Raw genomic sequence first — 21,443 nt, forward strand, 5'->3', positions numbered from 1 at the left:
TCTAAACAGCGTTTAGACACCAACATTTGCTCTTATCATAATGGTGTTATAAAATAAGCATGTTTGCAAAGTAAGGCAAGGTCTTGGGTGGGTTTTGAATGATATTAACTGCCAGATATCTATATCTATACCTATATCTATATCATCTATATCTATATCTATATAATATAATTATATATATACATATAAATATATGTAACTATATAAGATATATAATATATATATATAAAAAATATATCTATGTGTATATACACACACACACACATCCTTCATTAGTTCTAGCAAGCCTGTACCATCAACCCCCATCTTCAAGGATCACATTTTCATTATCCATGTCAAAGCACCAGAAAAAAAAAATAGAGAAGGGTGACATGGTATAAGAGACAAGGTCCTGTGTTTACAACATAAAATATTTTGAATTGTATTTTGGATGTTGCCAGAGCTACTCTGAGGCTTTAGCTAAGGCATATGATACTCCAACTTGTCACTGTGCATGAGTTTTCCCACCTTCAAAACAGAAATAATATATCCCTACCTTATGAGGTGCTTCTTTCTCATTCCATAGGGGAAAGCTTTGGGGTCCAAAGTAAATTCAAACTGAAAGACAGAAAAATATTTTCAATGAAAGTAAAACCCATCAAAGTCTACAAAGACACTATTTTTCTTCTTAAAAAGTCAAAAACAAAGTGAGAGGGAGGGTTTCTGTGCAGAGTAAAACCCACTAAATCTTACTCTCTCTGGGATGCCCTAAAGCTGCCCTCACAAGTCTGGTTACTGGGGGGAATCTTTTGCCTCTCTTGCATCTTGATGACTTTCCGAAAAAATGGCCTTGCTGTTTGCTTCCCTTACAGGACAGAAAGGGATGGGCTTCCATTGCACTTGTGTCTCTTGGTATGAAAAATCATGCAATCATAGAATGGCTTGAGTTGGGAGGGACCTGAAAGGCTGCCCAGCTCCCACCTCTGCTGTGGGCAGGGACACATTTCATTAGACCGGGTTTCTCAGAGCCCCATCCAAGTTGGCCTGAACACCTCCAGAGATGAGGCATCTACAGCTTCCCTGGGCACCCTGTTCCCATGGGGAAGAATTCCTTCTCAACATCCAGTGTAGACCTGCCCTGCTTCAATCTGGAATTCCTGCTCCCAGATGAGCTGTGGGGACATGCAGGGGGACCCACCACAAGCAAGTGGGGTTAATTGAGGTTTAGGTGCCACCCAGAGCTCTCTGCCTGCTCAGCAATCCCAAGGGTTCCCTTCCCTCTCTGCCTTCTCTGGGTGGCTGCAGAATGAGCCAGCTGTCCTGGCAAGGCAGGAGGGGACAGCTCTGCTGGCCACTGAGTCACTGACAGGTGCCAGGTAAGAGCAGAAAGTGCTGTCACAGCTGCCACATCACTGGCAGCATTTAGCCATCATTTTGTGCCCTCTGACAATATCCAGCTGTGACCTGTGGAGGGATGAGACTTCTGCCCCCAGACTCACTTGTACTGAAAAGCCACTGAAATGATTAATGTCTATGCCAGCAATCATGGGCAGATACTCAGGTGTCTGCAGTGACCTGGTACACCTCTCATGCAACATCAGAAACCTGAACTTGTGACTAAGTTTGAATAACAAAATGTGTTAGACACTGTCACCATGATATTTTATGAAAAATCCCTTCACCAGGATTTCTTCTCCTGGGAAGCTTCAGCTTCTCCCTATTTTGCTGCTTTGGAATGTGATTTGGAGAATTCTTTACCCAGCATGTGAATTGTTTTAATGTCCAATCACAGCCAGCTGTGTTGGACTCTCTGAGTCTGTCACAGGTTTTTATTATCATTCTTGTTTTAGACTTCTGATGTCTCCTCTCCCTTTCTTTAGTGTAGTTTTAGTATATCAATATAGGAAGAGGATGAGATGATGATGGGATTGAGATTTGAAATATGAGATTTGAGATATAATATATAATATAGTATATAATATATAATGTAATATAATACAATACAATATAATATAACAATACCATAAAATAATAAGTCAGCCTTCTGAGAACATGGAGTCAAATTCCCATCTCTCACCTCGGCCTGGGGACCTCACAACACCACAAGGCATCACCCAGAGAAGTGAGGAGAGTCTGCACTCTTTCCTGAAGCAATGAGCAAGAACTGTGCTCAGGCTTTAGGAAAAGTCAACTCCTGAATATACTACTTATCTCTTCAATAGCTCATGGCCAGCCTGAGCATCAAAAATGCAGAATAACAACAACAAAAAACCATCTCTAGTATGCCTGTTCATTACAGAATAACATCATCTTAAACAAAGAACCCAAGAGAATAAATGGCTCAACCAAGGACATTGCTCAGTTTAGGAATGCTAAACAGGACAGTTTGCATTGGTTAAACTTCAGCAGGAATGTGTTCAGCAACTGAAAAGCCACAAAAGATTCATTTTACTAATTGTTATGTGCTTGTTTCTGTTTTGCAGATTGTTAATTACTTGTGCATGGTGTCAGTTGACACGTGCCAGTCAGGATTTTGTATTTTGGTCATTCTGCTGCCAGGCAAAGACCTTCAAATGCTGCAATTGTTCCTCCTTTGGCCATTTAGTGACAGCAGATAAAATGAATATACTAACATTCCAAATGAGGGGGCCAGGACACCTTCAACAGTCTTTATTTGGCTGTTGAATCAAAGCTGACAGTAAAAATGCAATATACTGAATTAGCACTTTAGCAAATTACTCAGTTAATTGGGACACTGGAAATTAAAGATCATCTGTGTTATGCTCCCACACATATTCCTTGAGACAAAGACCTGGGATTTAGACATCTCTGATGTGATAAATTTGGGGCTAAGCAGGCTTGTTTTAGCTGTCTTACACACGTTAGGAAAACTGAATTTATCCCTCATGGCCAAACTCAAAGCTAAGTATTCCTTTCCCAGCACTCAAAAGGCATCCTGAAAAGAAAAGAACAGATTTCCCTCAGCTCAGATGTTTCTCATTCTTACCTCTTAATTGTCAGTTTAAAGATGCAGTAATTTTTACTTTTATTCTGAAAATAATTACAGGCAGTTAATACATTTACCTAAATAAGGAGAGAGGAGAAAAAAGAAAAAAAAAAGGCATACAACAGCTAGGCAGAGTAAGTTGAGTTCTGATGAACACCAAATTGCAAAGATGGCCAGTACAGTTGTTCAGGTATCTGTCCACTAGAGTTGCTATTATTTACAGGTGATAGATACAATTTATAAATACCAAATTGATATATAAATACTTATTCATTTATTTATAGATAATCTGTTTATATTATATATTTATTAATCTATTGATATTTAAATATTTACAAACACCAAATTTATACATTTGGTATTTAGAATATACATTAAATTTGAGTATGAGTAAGGTGAACACTGTGGTAAAAGACACAAAAAAAAGCATTGCCCAGAAAGCCTTATCCTCCTACCAGGATTTCATCCCATCTTTTGAAACACCAGAATTCTTGATGTGCTTCACTCCCTGTCCATCAAGTGTCTGCTGTCCCTTCATGCATCCCATGTTCCCACCTTGGCCTTAGGAGAGGGAGTGAGTACAAAACCCTGCATGTGTTTGGCCATGGGTGAAGATCTCCTTCTCACAGAGCTCTTCTGCTCCTGGGACAAGGCCTGGCACTGAGAACAAATGAGGAAAATGCATTGTGGATGCACTAAAGGTCTGTGTGAATTTCTGTGGCCTTCTGCTGGGTTAGCCAAGCAAGGTTTCACCTCCAGAAATAACACACATATATCCAGCTTCACTCCCATTAATAAGGTCCCCATGAAAATGAAAAGCAAAAAATTATTTTGTTTTAGAGGTTTGTGGAACAGAATATCTTTTGGGGTGTAATTTGTGGTGTAAATTTGTCCCAAAGTCACAATCAGAGAAGAGACAGAAGGAGAAATCCTGCCAGGTGAGGTCACAGCTGGAGATGACCAAGGAGGCTGAAACACCCAGCTGTCACTGTGATATTTTATGAAAAATGCCTTGGCCAGGATTTCTCCTGGGAAGCAGAGAAGCCTCAGAGAGGAATGAAAGCAATAATTATCTGATTGCTGCTTTGGCATGTGGTCTGGACATTGTTCACCAACAGGTGAATGTTTGATTGGTTCCATGTGAATTGTTTTTAATTAATGATCAATCACCATGAGCTGTCTCAGACTCTGAAGAGTCACTCACAAGCTTTCATTCTCATTCTTGCCAAGCCTTCAGATGTATCCTTTCTCCTTCTTTAGTATAGTTTTAGTATAGCATTCATATAATATCATATATGATAATATATCATATATTATATTATCATATATCATGTATCATATATCACATCCTATGTCATATAATATATATCATGCATCATATAAAATCATACATCATTTCATACATCATATATCATCAATCATGTATCATATATCATATAATAAATCAGCCTTCTGAGAACATGGAGTCAGATTCTCACCTCTCACCTCATCCTGGGAACCCTCACAAACACCACATCAAAGAATTACAAGTTTTAACTGACAGATTTCCTCCAAGGTTCTTCTATTCCCCACAAAATGAGCCAAGTGATGTTGGGAATTTAGCTGACTAGAGACTGGAAAAGTACAAAGCTGTAGCTAATTCCAAGTCCTGCACCTGTGAGATAGCGTGTCCTTGGGCCTAGCTGTAGTATGATAACAAAAGTGAAAGAGACATGAGAAAAGAGAGATGTAACACCTAAGGAATGAGGATGAGTTAATGCTATAGTTTAACCAATAGATTGCTTGGCTTACAGAATATTCATAAGCTTATTATTTGCTGTATAAGTGTTTGATGCTTTCTTCAATAAACTGGACCTGTGATGAACCAGCTAGTGTCCTGGTCCCCTTCCTTCGACAAAGTGTAGTCCTTTTGATGTGTTAATGGATTAACATTCTGCCAATGATGTCAGGATGTAATTTTTCCAGAGTGTGATATCTTCAAATGCTTTACACTTTGCTAAAGCCAAAGCCATAGAATTCAGTTCATTATACAGGCATACTGATAATGTATGCAGATTTCAGAAAAAATCAGACCATAGAGGCCCATAATAACTCTTGTATATATGGAATTTGGTATCCCAAAGGGCAGAAAAACTCACAGTAAAGGATAAAAAGACTTAGTATTGATACCCAAGTTTTACTGCAGCATTCTTTCTTAAACCTGAATGCATTTTATTCATGCCTACCTGCCCAAGATGAAACATTTTCCTGCCTCTAAAAGTAGTCCAAAAATGTAAATACCGTTTCATACTTTTTAGTGATGTATCTTATCAGCAAATACATGTCAATTGATGCCCTATCAATCACAGGGAACATTTCATCCAATGTAAACAGTTCTATTGACTGGAATGCTGTTAATGTAGCTGAAGCTTTGAAAAGGTTCCTTCCTTCAAGCACATGATTATGGGAAATGCACACTGTGTGTTCTTTCACACATGTACACTAAGGGCTGATCAAAAAACAACAATCAAAAAAATTCATTTCTGAAAATCTATTTCAATACAAAGGATCTGAAATCTTTGCATTCTCTTCTGTTGTTCCTTAGCTCTACACCTTTTAAATCTACAAACATGTTTATGAATATTACAAAACACATTAATAGATTTTGGCATATTGAAAATATAATTTGAAATTGCAAATTAATTTTAAAATTATTTTAATTTAAAAAGAATTTCAGAAATTTTATTTGAAATATGGACAAATTACAATTTTACCTTCATAGAAAAAAAAAAAAGGAAATGGAGGCTATTAATCTAAACCTCCTCCTTTTGTTATACTTTTTTCAATAGGCCCATGCATTATTGAAGGAGTTTTGCAGAGATACACTTACATGAGTTCTGTATCACATTACAGCTGATGAATGCCCAACACACAGGTATGTTATGAAAGGTCATCAGTTACAAGAGAAGCTGCATAATGCATGCCTGCTGAATACATCTGCCACTTATCTGCACTGCCTCTGTGCCTGCCCTGGCAGGGCAGCTGGGAGCACCAGTTTAACCCAGTTTCATTCTGGGCACTCACTGGGAGCTCTCATTCAGCACAGGCAGGCTTTGCTCCAGTGCCCATCCGGGCTCCTCTCAAAAGAGCCACTGGAAGTGAACCCAAAGTGCTCTAATGCCAAAAGGACCACCAGAGAAACACCCAAAGATCTCCATAATTATCTCAAAAATTTCCCAACTCCTATATTTTTTCAGGTTTTTATAATATGGAAAGAAGCAAGGAGCCATTCTGCATGTGGATGAGAATGGAAGGAGGGTGAAAAGCCCATGACTTGTGCTGAAATCCTGTCCCACAGCAATTCCTCTGTGCCCTGGTGTGATCATGTTCACAGGGGTCTCAGGATGAGGATCTGACTCCATGTTTCAGAAGGCTTCATTTATTATTTTATGATATGTATTACATTAAAACTATACTAAAAGAATAGAAGAAAGGATTTCGTCAGAAGGCTGGCTAAGAATAGAATAAGAAGGAATGATAACAAAGGTTTGTGGCTTGGGCTCTCTGTCTGAGCCAGCAGACTGTGATTGGCCATTAATTAGAAACAACCACATGAGACCAATCACAGATGCACCGTTGCATCCCACATCAGCAGATAATCAATGATTGCATTTTGTTCCTGAGGCCTCTCAGCTTCTCAAGATGAAAAATCCTAAGGAAAGGATTTTTCATAAAATGTATCTGTGACACCCTGCTGATGACAACCCCTCGTAGCTCACTCCTGACATCAGGGATGAGCTCTCCTGTGCTGTCCAACCCTGTTAAGAGCAAAAAGCCATTGCCTGCACGCTCTCCCCTGCCTCTTGCCTCTGCTAGCACTCCCACAAACATCTCCCAGCCTGACCCACTCCTTCAAGGAGCTCTTGGAGCATAAAAGGACAGCCCTAGGGAGCTGCAGTCACTCTTACTTTAGTTGGGAAGGGTTTCCACATGCCAAGAAGCATAAAAATATGCAAGCAAACACAAGCTCCATCATTCATCAGCAGATCATGTTTGCACACAGTATTTAAAAGCTGGAGTTTGATTCTGGAAAAGACCCCTGCATCCTGGAGAATGCTGGATGAGATGGAGTATTGTATAAAGCTCTCCTGGTTGTTCCAGTGAACTTGTGCTTGTTTCAGGTGCTTGTGCAGCTCTCCCCAGAGCCCAGCCCGGGTCAGGTGAGGCTGAGTATGTGAGGAGAAGGGGAGTTGAAGCCAAGGCACCCTGGCTGCTGCCCATGCTCATCTTACCTGTGACACCCAGCAGGGAGCAAGGCAAGTTGCTCTTTTTCCAGCCTCCGTGGGCATCAATCCCATTAGGGCTGGGGAAGGCTGCTTCATTATCCAGACATCTATTTCATTATGAATATCTGTCTAGACGTGGCAGAGATCAGAGTACAGAGAGCTCCTGGTGCAGCACACGAGCAGGGAGCTGAGCAGCGCCCTGAGCTCACCCTGGCAGCTCCTCCTGCGCAGGAACAGCAGCAGCAAAGCAGCTCCATGAGGAATCCTCCTCCCAAACACCAAGGGAAGGCAGTCTGTCCCTGCTCACCCTTGCACTCAGCCAGAGCAGGGGGACAAGGGAGTTTCTCCCCATAACACGGGATGTGTTTTCAAAGGAGGAAAAATTAAAGCCAATTACAGAAGAGAGCAGATTTCATTGTGATAATTCTTCAGTTCCCTATCGATTTCGGAAGGACAGAGAGGAAGACACAAGGGTTCATAGCTCAGCATGGGTCTGGGGGCATTGGGAGCTCCTCAGAGCAATAGCTGCCAGTAGCAGGGACACTAAGAGTGGCAGGGAGCATGGCGTGTGTGTGACACAGTGGCAGCATGCACAGTGTGTGTGTGTGTGACACAGTGACCATGTGCACAGTGTGTGTGTGTGACACAGTGACAGTGTGCACAGTGTGTGTGTGTGTGTGACACAGAGGCCGTGTGCACAGTGTGTGTGTGTGACACAGAGGCCGTGTGCACAGTGTGTGTATCTGTGACACAGTGACAGTGTGCAGTGTGTGAGTGACACAGTGGCAGTGTGCACAGTGTGTGTGTCAGTGTACACAGTAGGTGTGTGACAGTGGCCGTGTGCAGTGTGTGGCACAGTGGCAGTGTGCACAGTGTCTGAGTGTGACACAGTGCCAGTGTTCACAGTGGGTGTGTGACAGTGGCCATGTGTACGGCGTGTGTGTCTGTGTGACACAGTGGCCGTGTGCACAGTGTGTGGGTGTGTGACACAGTGGCGTGTGCACAGTGTGTGTGTCAGTGTACACAGTAGGTGTGTGACAGTGGCCGTGTGCAGTGTGTGGCACAGTGGCAGTGTGCACAGTGTCTGAGTGTGACACAGTGCCAGTGTTCACAGTGGGTGTGTGACAGTGGCCATGTGTACGGCGTGTGTGTCTGTGTGACACAGTGGCGTGTGCACAGTGTGTGGGTGTGACACAGTGGCGTGTGCACAGTGTGTGGTGTGTGACACAGTGCCGTGTGCACAGTGTGTGTGTCAGTGTACACAGTAGGTGTGTGACAGTGGCCGTGTGCAGTGTGTGGCACAGTGGCAGTGTGCACAGTGTCTGAGTGTGACACAGTGCCAGTGTTCACAGTGGGTGTGTGACAGTGGCCATGTGTACGGGTGTGTGTGTGTGTGACACAGAGGCCGTGTGCACAGTGTGTGTGTGTGTGTGACACAGAGGCCGTGTGCACAGTGTGCGTGTGTGACACAGAGGCCGTGTGCACAGTGCGTGTGTGACACAGTGACAGTGTGCACAGTGCGTGTGTGACACAGTGACAGTGTGCACAGTGATGGTGTGTGACAGTGGCAGTGTGCACAGTGATCGTGTGTGACACAGTGGCAGTGTGCACAGTGTGTGTGTGACACAGTGGCAGTGTGCACAGTGATGGTGTGTGACACAGTGGCAGTGTGCACAGTGTGTGTGTGTGACACAGTGGCAGTGTGCACAGTGTGTGTGTGTGACACAGTGGCAGTGTGCACAGTGTAGGAGCAGTTGTGCCTTTTGTCACCTTCATTGTTCCCATCAGCCTCCCCAATGCCTTGTGTTGGTTCTTTGTTTTACCACACAGGCTTCTTCCCAATTTTGTGTTCACAATCATCCTGTGAGAGCCTGGCAGCCTTTGTTTCATCTCTTGCTTCATTACCTTGTAGACATAACCTAATCAAGTACTGACAAATTTACTTTTTTCACCTACAAAATTTAGAAGCAAACTGTCATTGTTCCAAGTCTACTCTTAAAGTCACACCTAAACACTTGCAGAGATGCCCAGCCATGGATAGCTGCCAATTCATTGCACACATTAAAGAATACAAATTAATTCTCCCTTTTTAACTTTTACTTCCAATTTAATTTCCTTTTAAAAATTAATTTACTAGGTGATATATTTTGGTGCTTATTAGATAATGAGTATGACAGTTAACACAAGTCAAGTAAAGGCCAACGAAACATTTTCTGGGTAACTGAGGTTGTCTAGTGTGCAAAAACAAACACTAAAACACTTTTAGAAAATAACAATGATGATGTTGAGAGCAAAAACACTAACTATGCATGAATCAGTAAGGGCAGTGTTGTACATGATCTAATTCCCTTCTTAAAAAGTGAGCAAGGTCTAAAAAGCACATTCCCTTTTCTGTTCCAGGTTCCCCTTAGGAGCTGAAAGAGTTGAGCTTTTTTAGGGCTAATCTTTTTATAACATAATTTAGTAAAACTTAAATAAAAATTTAAGCCCCCAAAGAGAAAATTAAATTAGGACACTTGGACTCCCAATTTTACTCTTTCAGTCCTGGATTCAGATGAATTATACAGCTATTATTCTTATTGAGTGTAAAGTTTAAAGGAAAAACATACTTTGTCTTCAAGAAAAAACAAACCTGGAATCCGTGAGAAATGAATATTGTAACAAAGCCCCTTGGTTTCAAATTTGTCCTTTTCCTTCCCTCCTTATTTTTTGATATTTCTATTACTGAAAATTGGCAGGTGCAAACACCCTTCTTCAGAATCCTTAGTGATGAAAAATCCACTTGTTCTGCCACAATGCAGCATCTTCCACCTCCTGCCTGCTGCCAGCGACCACAAACACACCACAGAGCCTGAACTTGCACAATTTGCCCCGTAAATAGATATTCCTTATATCCTCAAGTCAGTTCTGAGCACCTCATTGGCTAAGTTGCCTACTGCAATAGTTCAAGAAATTAACCTAAATTTCTATATGAATTGCTGGTTTGGCATCTTGATATAATTGCCAAATGATTCTGTGTTTTGTGGTATTCTTGTTTATTTTTTGCTTATTTATTTCATTTGTTTGGCTGGTTTTTTTTTTAGATTGATTGTCATTTACTGCATTGTCTTCACCCATACATAGCCCAGAATTCTCCACATGGGCCATTTACTGCAGTATTTAATCACCTGGTTTAATGACCTAATTTAATCACATTTCCACAGGTAAACATGCTTTTCTAACAGCTCTCCACGAGCTGAACACATGGATTAAAACCACCCACCAGTTCCCACTAATTTTCATGTTTTCTGCCACTCTTCACTCTTGAAATGTGCACATTTAAAGGAGATGCTGAATAAAGTCATGTTCCATCCACTTCTAGATTCCTCCAGCTGTTAACTGGAGTTTCTGCTTAAATGTTCACATTTAACTATTCACTGAATAGTTTGAGCAACTCTGAGTGGCTTATTTATTTTCACTCCACGGAACAAAGAAGTTTGGTGTTTCCCAGTCTGTAAATGCCCAGATTATCTGACATGATGGGATTCTCAGGTTCATGGCAGCAATTACAATGCACTTCCCAAGCTGTTCCTCGAAATTCTCATTCCTTGCAGTCTCTGTGTGCTGTGCAAAGCTCTCTGGCAGGTGCCTGAAGTACCAGGTGTGAGCTTCAGAAGGTGTGGGGCTGCTTTTAAATCACAGGAGCAGGATTCTCTCAGGGGATGGTTAAACAAACCCATCTCATTTGCCTGAGCACATATTAAACAGCACTAGCTACATTTTATACTAGGAGAACATTTAACTGTCCAATCAAAATCACATTTTTGAGGGTGCAATATGAGTGTGTCTGCGTGTCCATTCCTGCAGTACAGATACTTTTCCCCTCAACATTGCTTTCTGTGCTGCTCCTGGCACACAGAGTGGGCAGCACCCACAGAAGGGAAGAAAACTTCCCAAAAAAAAAGGTTATATTGATATCCCTCTCATGCAGTGCATAATCCTATGAGTTATTGACTTACCATAACCCAAAGCCTACAATGAACACAGAATTATTAATTTCCTTATGGGATTTTGCATGGTGATTTCACTACAGCATTTGAATTCTTTGAAAACATTAATGAACAGATCCTCTCAACATCCTTTTGAAGTTTGAGGATATTTTTATCGCTATTTTACACAGGGGGAAAGGAATATTTAAGATAAAAGCCAAAATGTTCAGAGTGTCAGCTAATTTTGTTTGCCAATTTTGGAAGTCTGAGGTTCTGAGTTTTCCAAGAGCTAAGGGTTTTTTTTTTTTTTAAGGCTTTTTATATGCTCAGAGGAAAGAGCCTGATTCCACCAGTTGCTGCTGGGAACACAAAATGTTCCACGTGTTCAACATTATTTGATACCACCATTATTTGATACCAAGCTTCAGCTGCCTCAAAACAAGCATGGTGAGCCCATTTCATGAAAGGAGCCATCTCTCTGGCCAAACCCAAAAATAACATCCTTTCCCTCCCTCCCTTCCTTTGAGTGTTTCACAAGATTTCTTCCATCTTAAGCAAGAAATGAGATTTTTGAATAGACCTCTGTCCTCTTCCCTGAATGCTCCAGATCACGACCAAAGGAATTCCACCAAAAGGGCTAAATATTGAAAAAAATCACCCAAAAATAAAAATCCATCTCATCTATTTAAACTGGAGACTGGGTAAGTCCTGGAGTGACTTTATCCCCATTCCTCTGTGTGGCTCAGAAATAAGTTTTGCACCTTTGAGAGCAAAGAGGGCGAAGAAGAGTTGAAAAAACCGCACTCTGTCATTCCTACTGCAAAACAACATCGTCCACAACACAAACAACAAACCAGAGCTCTCCTTTATTTTAGTTAGTTTTAGCCAAGTAAAGCAGAGAAGTTCCCTCAAGTTTAGATTTTTTTCCTTTTCTTTAAACCTATTTAAACCTGCTCTAAACTAAAAAACCCCAAAACCCACCAAAATCTCACACCTCCAACCCACCAAGCCAAGCCTAAGCCACAACATTTCCAGCACCAAAGAAATTAATAGCAAACTGAGTAAACCAAGATACAGCCCACGAAAAAAAATTATGTTTTTAATCTCTATGGGAGCAACAAGAAGTTTCATTTTTTAATATTGTTCATTTCTTTGTGCTAGTGAATGCTTTCCCTGTTGAACAAAGTTTTTTCTACTTTTCTCCGAAAATTTTTTTTTCTGAACCAGTTAAGGGAAGAGGCACTTACTTTTACTTTCTAAAAGAAACACCTTTAAAAATTTTTCTCCCAAAATTACCCTAAAGCAAAGCAAATAAAATATTTTGTGCCCAACACGTAGCTCGAGAAAGCAGAAAAAACCTGTGCTGATTGCATTTTAGTTTTGCTTATTCTGTAATGAGATAAAGCAGGCAGTAATAACTTTAAATCCCTAATGTCTCTCAGAGTAAAATTGTCCCTTCATGTGTTTCCAAGTTTTTTTCAAGTTTTGATACCTTTCTAGTCACTAAAATTATTTTCTTATCCTAAAAGAGCTCCAATATTATCTGTAACACAGTTTTTACAGTAGAAAAGCACAGATTGAAAGAGCCATTGCACTAAGCTCAGTGATAATAATTTATAGAGTTAAGAAAAGTACTAGTCTGTTCAAGGTAAGTTTATGTTTCTTTGTCCTATCCTGCAATCCAATTCCAATAACATGTTTTAAGACGCTTTATTAATAATTGCCCCCAAGTTTGTTCGAAGAAAAGCATAAAAGTGAAGCTTTTCAGTCTTTCCTTTTCTTCTAATCCTTTAAATCTAATACATCACTTGTTAAAAAGGATCAGTTTCCCCTAAATGCTAAAGACACCACTTTGCTAGTATTTAACCTATTAGGCTTCCTCTATACATCCTACAACCTTCCTGAAATAAAAGCTAAAATATCCAGAACAACTAATAAAACCCCTAACCCAAAAGTAAACCCAAGAGTAAAAAACCCTGAATAGTATAAAAAATAAAAATATATAAGCCAAACCTCAAAAAAATTTCTAACCTAAAACTTTCCTCATGTACAAATTCAAAACCCATCTAAAAAGCAGAGAAATACCTAAAAAAGTACCATAATGACTCTAAGGAGAAAAAGAATCATTACAATAAGCTAAGCCCTAACCTATATTTATCACACGCTCCTAAATACTGTAAAGCAACAAATAAAAGCAAAAAGACAAAACCATAAATCAAGATACCCCAATCACTCAAGCTACAGCCAACAGCCCGGCCACTCAAGTCATAACTTGTCACAGACACATTTTATGAAAAATCCTTTTCATAGGATCTTTTCTCCTGAGAAGCTGAGAGACCTCAGAAACAAAGTGTAAACAAAATATATCTGCTTCTGTGGAATGCAACAGGTGGACCTGAGATTGGTCTCGTGTGGTTGTTTTTAATTAATGGCCAATCACAGTCCAGCTGTCTTGGGCTCTCTGGTCAGTCACAAGATTTTATTATAATTTTTTCATTATCATTCCATTCTTTTCTTTGCTAGCCTTCTGATGAAATCCTTTCTTCTATTCTTTTAGTATAGTTTTAGTATATAATTTTCTTTTAATATAATGTATATAATAAAATAATAAATCAGCCTCCTGAGCCATGGAGTCAAGATTCTCATCTCTTCCCTGGTCCTGGGACCCCAGTGAACACCACCACAATAACTAAACCAAACAATAAACCTAAACCATGGCAGCCACTGCAAAAAAAACCACACAAAAAACCCAACTGGCCAGTGACCAACAATAACAACCCAGGGCAGACACCCTCCAAACCAAGCGCTGAGACCAAAGTTAAAGCAACTAACACAAACCAAAAACCACTATTAAAGCCCTCTTCCCTAAAAATCCTTGGTAGCCTAAAAAAAAATTACACTCAAAGACCTAATAAATCTATAGTTAGTTAGGTAATCCCTCTTTAAAACTATAATTCTAAATAGCACTAAAGCAAAACATTGAAAATCCCCATCACATAATTGAACTATCAACATAAGAATAATAAGGGGGTCTGACTCTCACCACCTCTGAGCACGGGTCCTAAGAAGTGTAACACAAAAATATCTATATACAAACCATCTCTAGATACAACAAACTCAATAAAAAACCAGAAACCTAAAAATTCAATGCTTAAAAAAAATGACAGTAGCAGAAATTGTCTTCTCAAATAACCTAAAGACTATAAATCCAGACTTAGTACATTGTACATCCATAATACAGTGAAAAACATGTACAACTTAGACCACAAAAATGCACTTGTACTTTAACAATAACTAAAAAACCCCAAGGAAACCCAAAGAAAATATAACAAAACCCAAAAACCCAAAGAAAATACAACAAAAAAGCTCCAAACATATACAAATACTGCACATAACCCAACACATAGAAAAATCACAACTGTAAAAGCATGTCTATAAAAATTAAAAAATAAAACTAAAAAAATCACAAAAAACTCAAAGAAAAAATTTAAAAATACCTTCTCCATATCTCAGCAATACCAATCAGAAGTTCTAATACCAAATGTAAATGCCCTCCAAACAGAGAGAGAAGGTACCTCCACTACGTGATGGTAAAAAAAAAATTCTATAAGGAAATTCCCATAAAATTCTATTTCCATTTTTTTATTTTCTATTTCCATAAGGAAATAAGATAAAAATATCTACTGCTACTCTAACACAGCAAGTGCTTAAATGAAAAAAACAAGACTCAAAGAAAAAGTTCCTCCCAAAAAACTCAGCTCCAGTAACCTGTAACCAAACTACCAAATATAATAATAATAAAAACAACATATCTAATCCCAATAAAAAACCCTCCAAAACATATACCAAGAGAAAAACAAACAAGCAAGCTTAAAGTAAAAGCTAGAAAAAACTGTTTTTTAAACTGCATAAATTCATTAACCTAGCACATCAAAACCACAAAAATATAAAACCTTAATCAGCACTAGCACACAGTACCCAATTATCCCATCAAAATATATAAAGACAAAATCTGTTTCTATTACTAGAGTAACAAAAAGATCACAAAGTTTTATTTTAGTAAAAACTAAAGTAAATCTAACTAAAAGGACGTCCAAAAAGCCACTCCATTGTAACTAGCTCAAAGCCCCCATCCAATTTCAGCACAGACTTCCTCCAAAGTCAGTTTTTCAAAAACCCAGAGAAACTCATGTAAACATTTAAAATAACAACTGTAAAAACAAAAAGCATCAAACAATTAAACACCTGACCTTAACTATCAAAAAACTCCATCTACAATAAAACTTCTTAAAATATCCCCAATAAATACCAATTACCACCTCAACAATACACCACCAGCAGCACCAAACAACCCAAAATAGTGTAATTCCCATCCAAAAAATACATCATAAACTAAAACACCAAAAAAAATCCCAAAACACACTCACTCTTCAACAAGCCCATTTAGCCCATACCCAAATCTAAAACAAATAAAACTTAACTATAAACTATCATACCTTAAATACTGCCACATTAAACGCTAATACCACCATTAAACACTGCTGTATCAAATGGATTAGAACTCCAATACAAACTAAAATCCAAAGCAACAAAATAACACTATTAACATTACCAGTACATTTTTCTCCTTTCCTCTAACAACAAAATACAAACCTGTTTACTCTTACATAAAAAACATACAATACACCTAAAACCAACTACTCAAAAATAAAACTACTGCCCCACCATCTACCATAAACTCATCCAAACTGCACTAAAAAAAGAGTAAAGCTCCAAACCATCTACAATGCATTCATTACAGCATTGAGTAAAATAACACAGCAACAAAAATGTTTAAAACCAATTTCACCATCAGAAAAATTAAAAAGCCTACTCAAAAAGTCCAGTTCCTAAAAATAAAATAACAAAATAAACAGCATCAAATTCCCACCAATGTCATCAACAAAATCACAGTATCTCCACCAACCAATAAAAAAACTCAGATTTTCCCCAAGCACAATAAGCTTTTAAAAAATGCACATTCCTATATACAACCCAATGATAAACCCTCTTTACCTAATCACCCACAAAAAGATCACTTTCCAATAAAACCCTAAAAAACAACAAACCGTGACCCCACTTAAACACAAAATTGCTCAAACAATAACCCTGAACAGAGTCCAAACAAAACCACACATAAAAAATGTACTCTGCAACCAAGAACCATCATCTGTCTTTAAACCTTTAACAGAAAGTGCCTAACAAAACTCAAGGCCAACCACGAAGATTTTAAAGTAAAAACTACAAAAAAAAAAAAAGAGTTAAAAAACAAATAAAAAAACACCAAAAAGCCCCACCAAAAACCACCAAAAAAACCCTCTCCACCAATGCCAAAGTAAACACTCAAAGAAAAAAAATTCCCTCTGCCCACCATGTCACCATCTCCACATAATGCAGATTGCCCTCATCACACAACACACTCATATTAAAACACTAAATCACCCAAAGATTTTAAAAATAATTACAAATTAACCTAAAAGTAAAAAATTTAGTCTCACTAACCAAAAAACCACCAAAGTAACACATATTTAAAAACTGCACCATGTAACCAACTACCAACAAAAAAAACTTTACACTCTTTTCACTAATGATTCCTATCCCATTGTGAAAATCAACCCAAAACTCCCCAACTATATAAAACCCCACAAAACAAATCACAAAACTACTAAAACAGTACACCAAACCAACTCACTAAACTCAAAGCTATTCAACTAGCCCAAAACATTACTAAAAAACCCCAAAATTCTACCTCTACTCTAATTTGTAAACAGCAACCAATACTCTATAAAACTAAGATATAAAAAACTAATTAACACTGTAGAAAACCCCAATTTAAGCTACTAATAAGTAAAAAACTATCACTATCAAAGTAAAAAAAAAATCCTATAAAAGTCCATCATATAAAGACCCATATTCTCAAAAATAAAGCTAATAAAAACCGCCAGAACAACAAACAAGTAAATCAAGCTACAAAAGTACAAGTATCAAAACCAAATTTAAATTAGCAACACAAAAGTGATTCCTAACTAAATAAACTCAGAGTGCCTCCAGTCATCAAAATAAAAATACCACCTGTAGGTAGACACAAAACCCAAGAGCAAAGCTAGCCATAAAGAGTATTTCTCAAGTTGTCCACAAGTGTAAAATATATACTACCATCAACCAAACCAAACCCCCTATAACATAATGAGCAATAATCCAAATATAAATAAAAAAACCTAGCAAATTAATGACATTACACTACCCCAAACACACCAAAACAAACCCTATGTGCTCACAGCAGCAATAACCACCACTGAGCAATTTAAACCCTACCCTATAATACCTCACACTACAGCCCATAGCACCATCCTAAACCTTAAAACACACATCCTTTACAAGCATAGAACCCTGAAAAAATTAAATCAAACCACAGAACTCATTTCAAAACCAACCTTATCAACACCTAAATGAAAAAATCTAACATTAAATAAGTATATAAATAAGTATATACCATATCTCCTACCATACACCAACTACAAAGTAAAAAAGTACAATAGACTGCTAAAAGCCCCCTTAAAATATGGGGCGGGGGATCTTTCAGTAATTAAGAACAATCTCCAACAAAAGCCACCTAATTAAGACCCAAAGTTCCACTAATCCAACAAACCCTACCCAACCTAAACCCCTACATACAATAAACATAAGCAAAGTCCTATCAATGCATGTCAAAAGTTTATTGAAAAAGAAGATTTAAATAAATTCTACCTCAAATAAAAAAAAAACAAATTCATAAAGTTGTTTTTACTCAAAGACCAAGTGACACATAGTAAATAATACAAAGAATAAAAGAGCAACACAATGTATACCTCAAAAAAATCTAATTATTAAATAAGAACTATGGGTAAATATCACTGCTTGTTAAATGTTACTGCCATTGTCTATATATAACTGTATGCTACATATACCTATGTATAATATGTGTTTATAAAGTTAGAATATATAATAGTTTTAGTAATGAACCGTATATAAAATATATGGCATATAAAATAAAAAGTAAAATATCCTAAAGTAACTTTATAATACTCCTATCCCCGTTCATCTCTGTAACTCAGAAATAAGTTTTACACCTTTAAGATTAGTCCTGAAAACAACAAAAGAACAAAATCCCAGAGTTTGTTTTCAAGAAAGCTGCACTCTCACTCCTGCACATTCCTACTGCAAAACAATTCTGTCTATAAAACACAACCAGACAACAAACCAGAGCTCTCCTTTATTTTAGTTAGTTTTAACTAACTACAGCAGAGAAGTTCCCTAAACTGGAGGGTTTTTCCTTTTCTTTAAACCTACTCTAAACAAAAACACCCCCAAAACCACCAAAATCCCACACCTGTACCCCACCAAACCAAACCTAAACCACAACACTTTCAATGCCAGAAAAATTAGTAACAAACTGAGTAAACCAAGCTACAGCCCACAAAAAACTTGAGTTTATAACATCTTCTAAAGCAACGAGAAGTTTTAATTCTTCAATATTGTTCATTATTTGTGCTAGCAAATGGTTTGCCTATTAAATAAACAATTTTTTCCACTTTTCTCCAAAACATTTTTTTTTCCAAACCATTTAGGAAAAAGCAGCTTAAATTTGCTTTGTAAAGAAAACCCCTTTAAAAGTATTTCTCCTAAAATTACCTGAAAGCAAAACACATGCCTGTGTGCAAAGGGGAAGACTTAGAGAATACACAAATTATAATGTGCAAACATTCTGGTCATCTCTGAAAAGTCTTAGACCAGGGACTGAGGAATGGGAATTGATTCAGTAAGAAAATATTCTATAATTCCAATATATTTTATCATATTCAGTATATATTTCTGTGAGCTTCCACAGCACCTTTAAATTCTGGATGCATGAATGGTGTGAAGGCAGTCCAGCTTCCAGAGCTTCCCACTGCTTTAAAACTTCTTCAGTGCTTAAAAATTTCTTCATCTTTTAACAGGCCAATGAGCCTGAAATGAAATATCCTAAAGCAACGACAAAATTAATCCCCCCTGTATCAATGTCCAACATATATTTTCTCTTCTAGGTGACGGAGAACAGAAAAGTGTCACAGAATAGAAGCCTGAGAAATGCATGATTTAAAGGTCAGCTGGAGGGAAGACAAACTGAAAACCAGACAAAAAAGCATAGCCAGACTATACAATAAGATTATGATGCAAGATGAAAAGATGAAAATCACTATTTCCAAGTTTTATAGCTATACTGGAATGTATGTGGATTCTGTGGTTTTGTTTTGGTTTGAGGTTTGTTTTAGGTTGTTGCAGCTTTTTTCTGTCACTCTCTGTGGTAGTTTAACACGGGAGACATCTATAGGTGTAATACCAAAGCTTCTACATATCTGTCTGTCAATCTCAAAACTAAAAAATTCTCAAAGCAAAACCACTACACTCTCCAAAATGGGAATTCCTAATTTACACAAAGCCATTACCCTGCTGAGATCAGAAACAGCACTTGGTGCCTATTATGGTTCCTGGACCTCTTCATCTCCATGAGGGTGGACTCTCACCTACAAGTCCCAATCTCAGAAAGATGCCCCAAACCAGGCCAAAAGGTCAGAAACTTTCATCCATTCCTCATCCTGGTGCATTATTATAAAGCCACACATATGGAATAATTATAAAACTACATGTATGGGATTATTATAAATCCACACATATAAATATGGAGAGTAAACATAAAACTCACTTGGGAGGAGACATCCAGAACACCAAGCTTCAAGGTCTCTAGGAACAAGACTTTCCTGCTCGGTGAGTGCATTGCCAAAAGAATCCAAGCCAGCTGCCCACTCTGAGCTGCCTTCGGGAAGAGTTTCTTCCACCCTTCTGTTCTCTGCTGACCACACAGGCTGCCAGGAGGGCTGCCCTCCTGTGTCACAGCACATGTCCCAGCTGAGACAGCCACCACACCCAGAGTGCCACCACACAATTTCAACTCCAGAAAGCTTCAGCCCAGAGTAACACCATGGCACTTTAGGAGGCTGCAAGCTCTGCTCTTTTTGTCCCTCAGCCCAGCCTTTTATGCCCTCCTGTTGATGCCCTGCCCCTGTGTGCTCCCTGTGTGATTGCTCAGCACCCCTGGGCACTCCCTGGCTCCTCACCCTCAATAGCATTCACCTGTCCTGCACAGCTGGAGACAATTAGGGATGAGGCTGGGCCCCAATCACCCCAAACTCTGTGCCCACAACTGCATTCTAGTGAGTGCACTAGTAATTAACCCACACTGTACAGACCTGCAATGTATTAAAGCATTAAAATAAATTTAAATAATTAAAATACTTCAAATACTTGCTTTTTATATACTCAGCCCCACTCCCAATCATCACAAACTCTGTGCCCTCAAATGATATACAAGTACAACCCCCAAGCTTCCCCCTGCAAGGGAGTCCTTCCATGACTGTTGTCAGGTGAAGGTAGCACCAGGTAGAAAATAAAAATTCTCTCCCTTCCCTTTCTTTCAGGCTTCCATCAGCAGCTGCTGTTGGGCACTGCTGGTGCCTTGTGAAGGCTGGCCTAGAACAGAGGCTAGACAGAGTTAAAGAACAAAGTATTCCACAGATCTGAGTAATCAGTTTTGAACTCAACTCTTTTGACATCCATCACATTTTAAGCTCCAGACTTCGTCATCACATATGCTATTCAGGGAGGAAATGTCATGTGTTTTGAACTTGCCATTTAGGTCTCATACAGCAAGAAGCAGTGAATAATTGTTGCCTAGTCCCTTTTTCCATGACTTATTTCATACACTTTGAACAGAACTCCTCACTTCCAGGGTGAAGTGCTCCTAAACTGTTATTTGTATTCAGGCTGTTCACTGCTTTAATTGATCCTCTCATCCATTTTTATACTCTTTGTAATCCAACCACATTTATTTGAAATGTATAGGACAGCACCAGGACTCAGGCAAGGAATTTGCACAAGGGTTTGTTCCTCATGGGTTTTTGTGCTATTTTGACCACAGAGATGATGCTCTCATGGCATTTTTACAATAACTCTAAGGTCTCTTTCCTGACTAATAATATCTATTTGAGAACCTATTGCCACATATGTACAGTTTGGGCTGTGCTCCTTCTTGAGTTCCATTTGTTATTTTATTGCCCAGTACTTCAGCAACTAACATGCTTCTCCATCTCTTCTTTTGTTCCAGCTAAC

The 21,443-nt window shown here is 38.6% G+C and overlaps 1 long non-coding RNA gene across 1 annotated transcript in view; it reads right to left on the minus strand.

The window, feature by feature from the left end:
- LOC135449045 (uncharacterized) overlaps positions 1-20,342 on the minus strand; it is a 37,393-nt gene extending 17,051 nt beyond the window's left edge. Inside the window, exons 1-2 of the long non-coding RNA XR_010440625.1 lie at positions 19,981-20,342; positions 536-597 (exon numbers count right to left, since the gene is read on the minus strand). This is a non-coding gene — a long non-coding RNA (uncharacterized LOC135449045). The remainder of the gene's footprint in view (positions 1-535; positions 598-19,980) is intronic.
- Positions 20,343-21,443: the final 1,101 nt, after the last annotated feature.

Source organism: Zonotrichia leucophrys, chromosome 5 (genome assembly GCF_028769735.1).
Source record: "Zonotrichia leucophrys gambelii isolate GWCS_2022_RI chromosome 5, RI_Zleu_2.0, whole genome shotgun sequence".
Classification (NCBI taxonomy): domain Eukaryota; kingdom Metazoa; phylum Chordata; class Aves; order Passeriformes; family Passerellidae; genus Zonotrichia; species Zonotrichia leucophrys.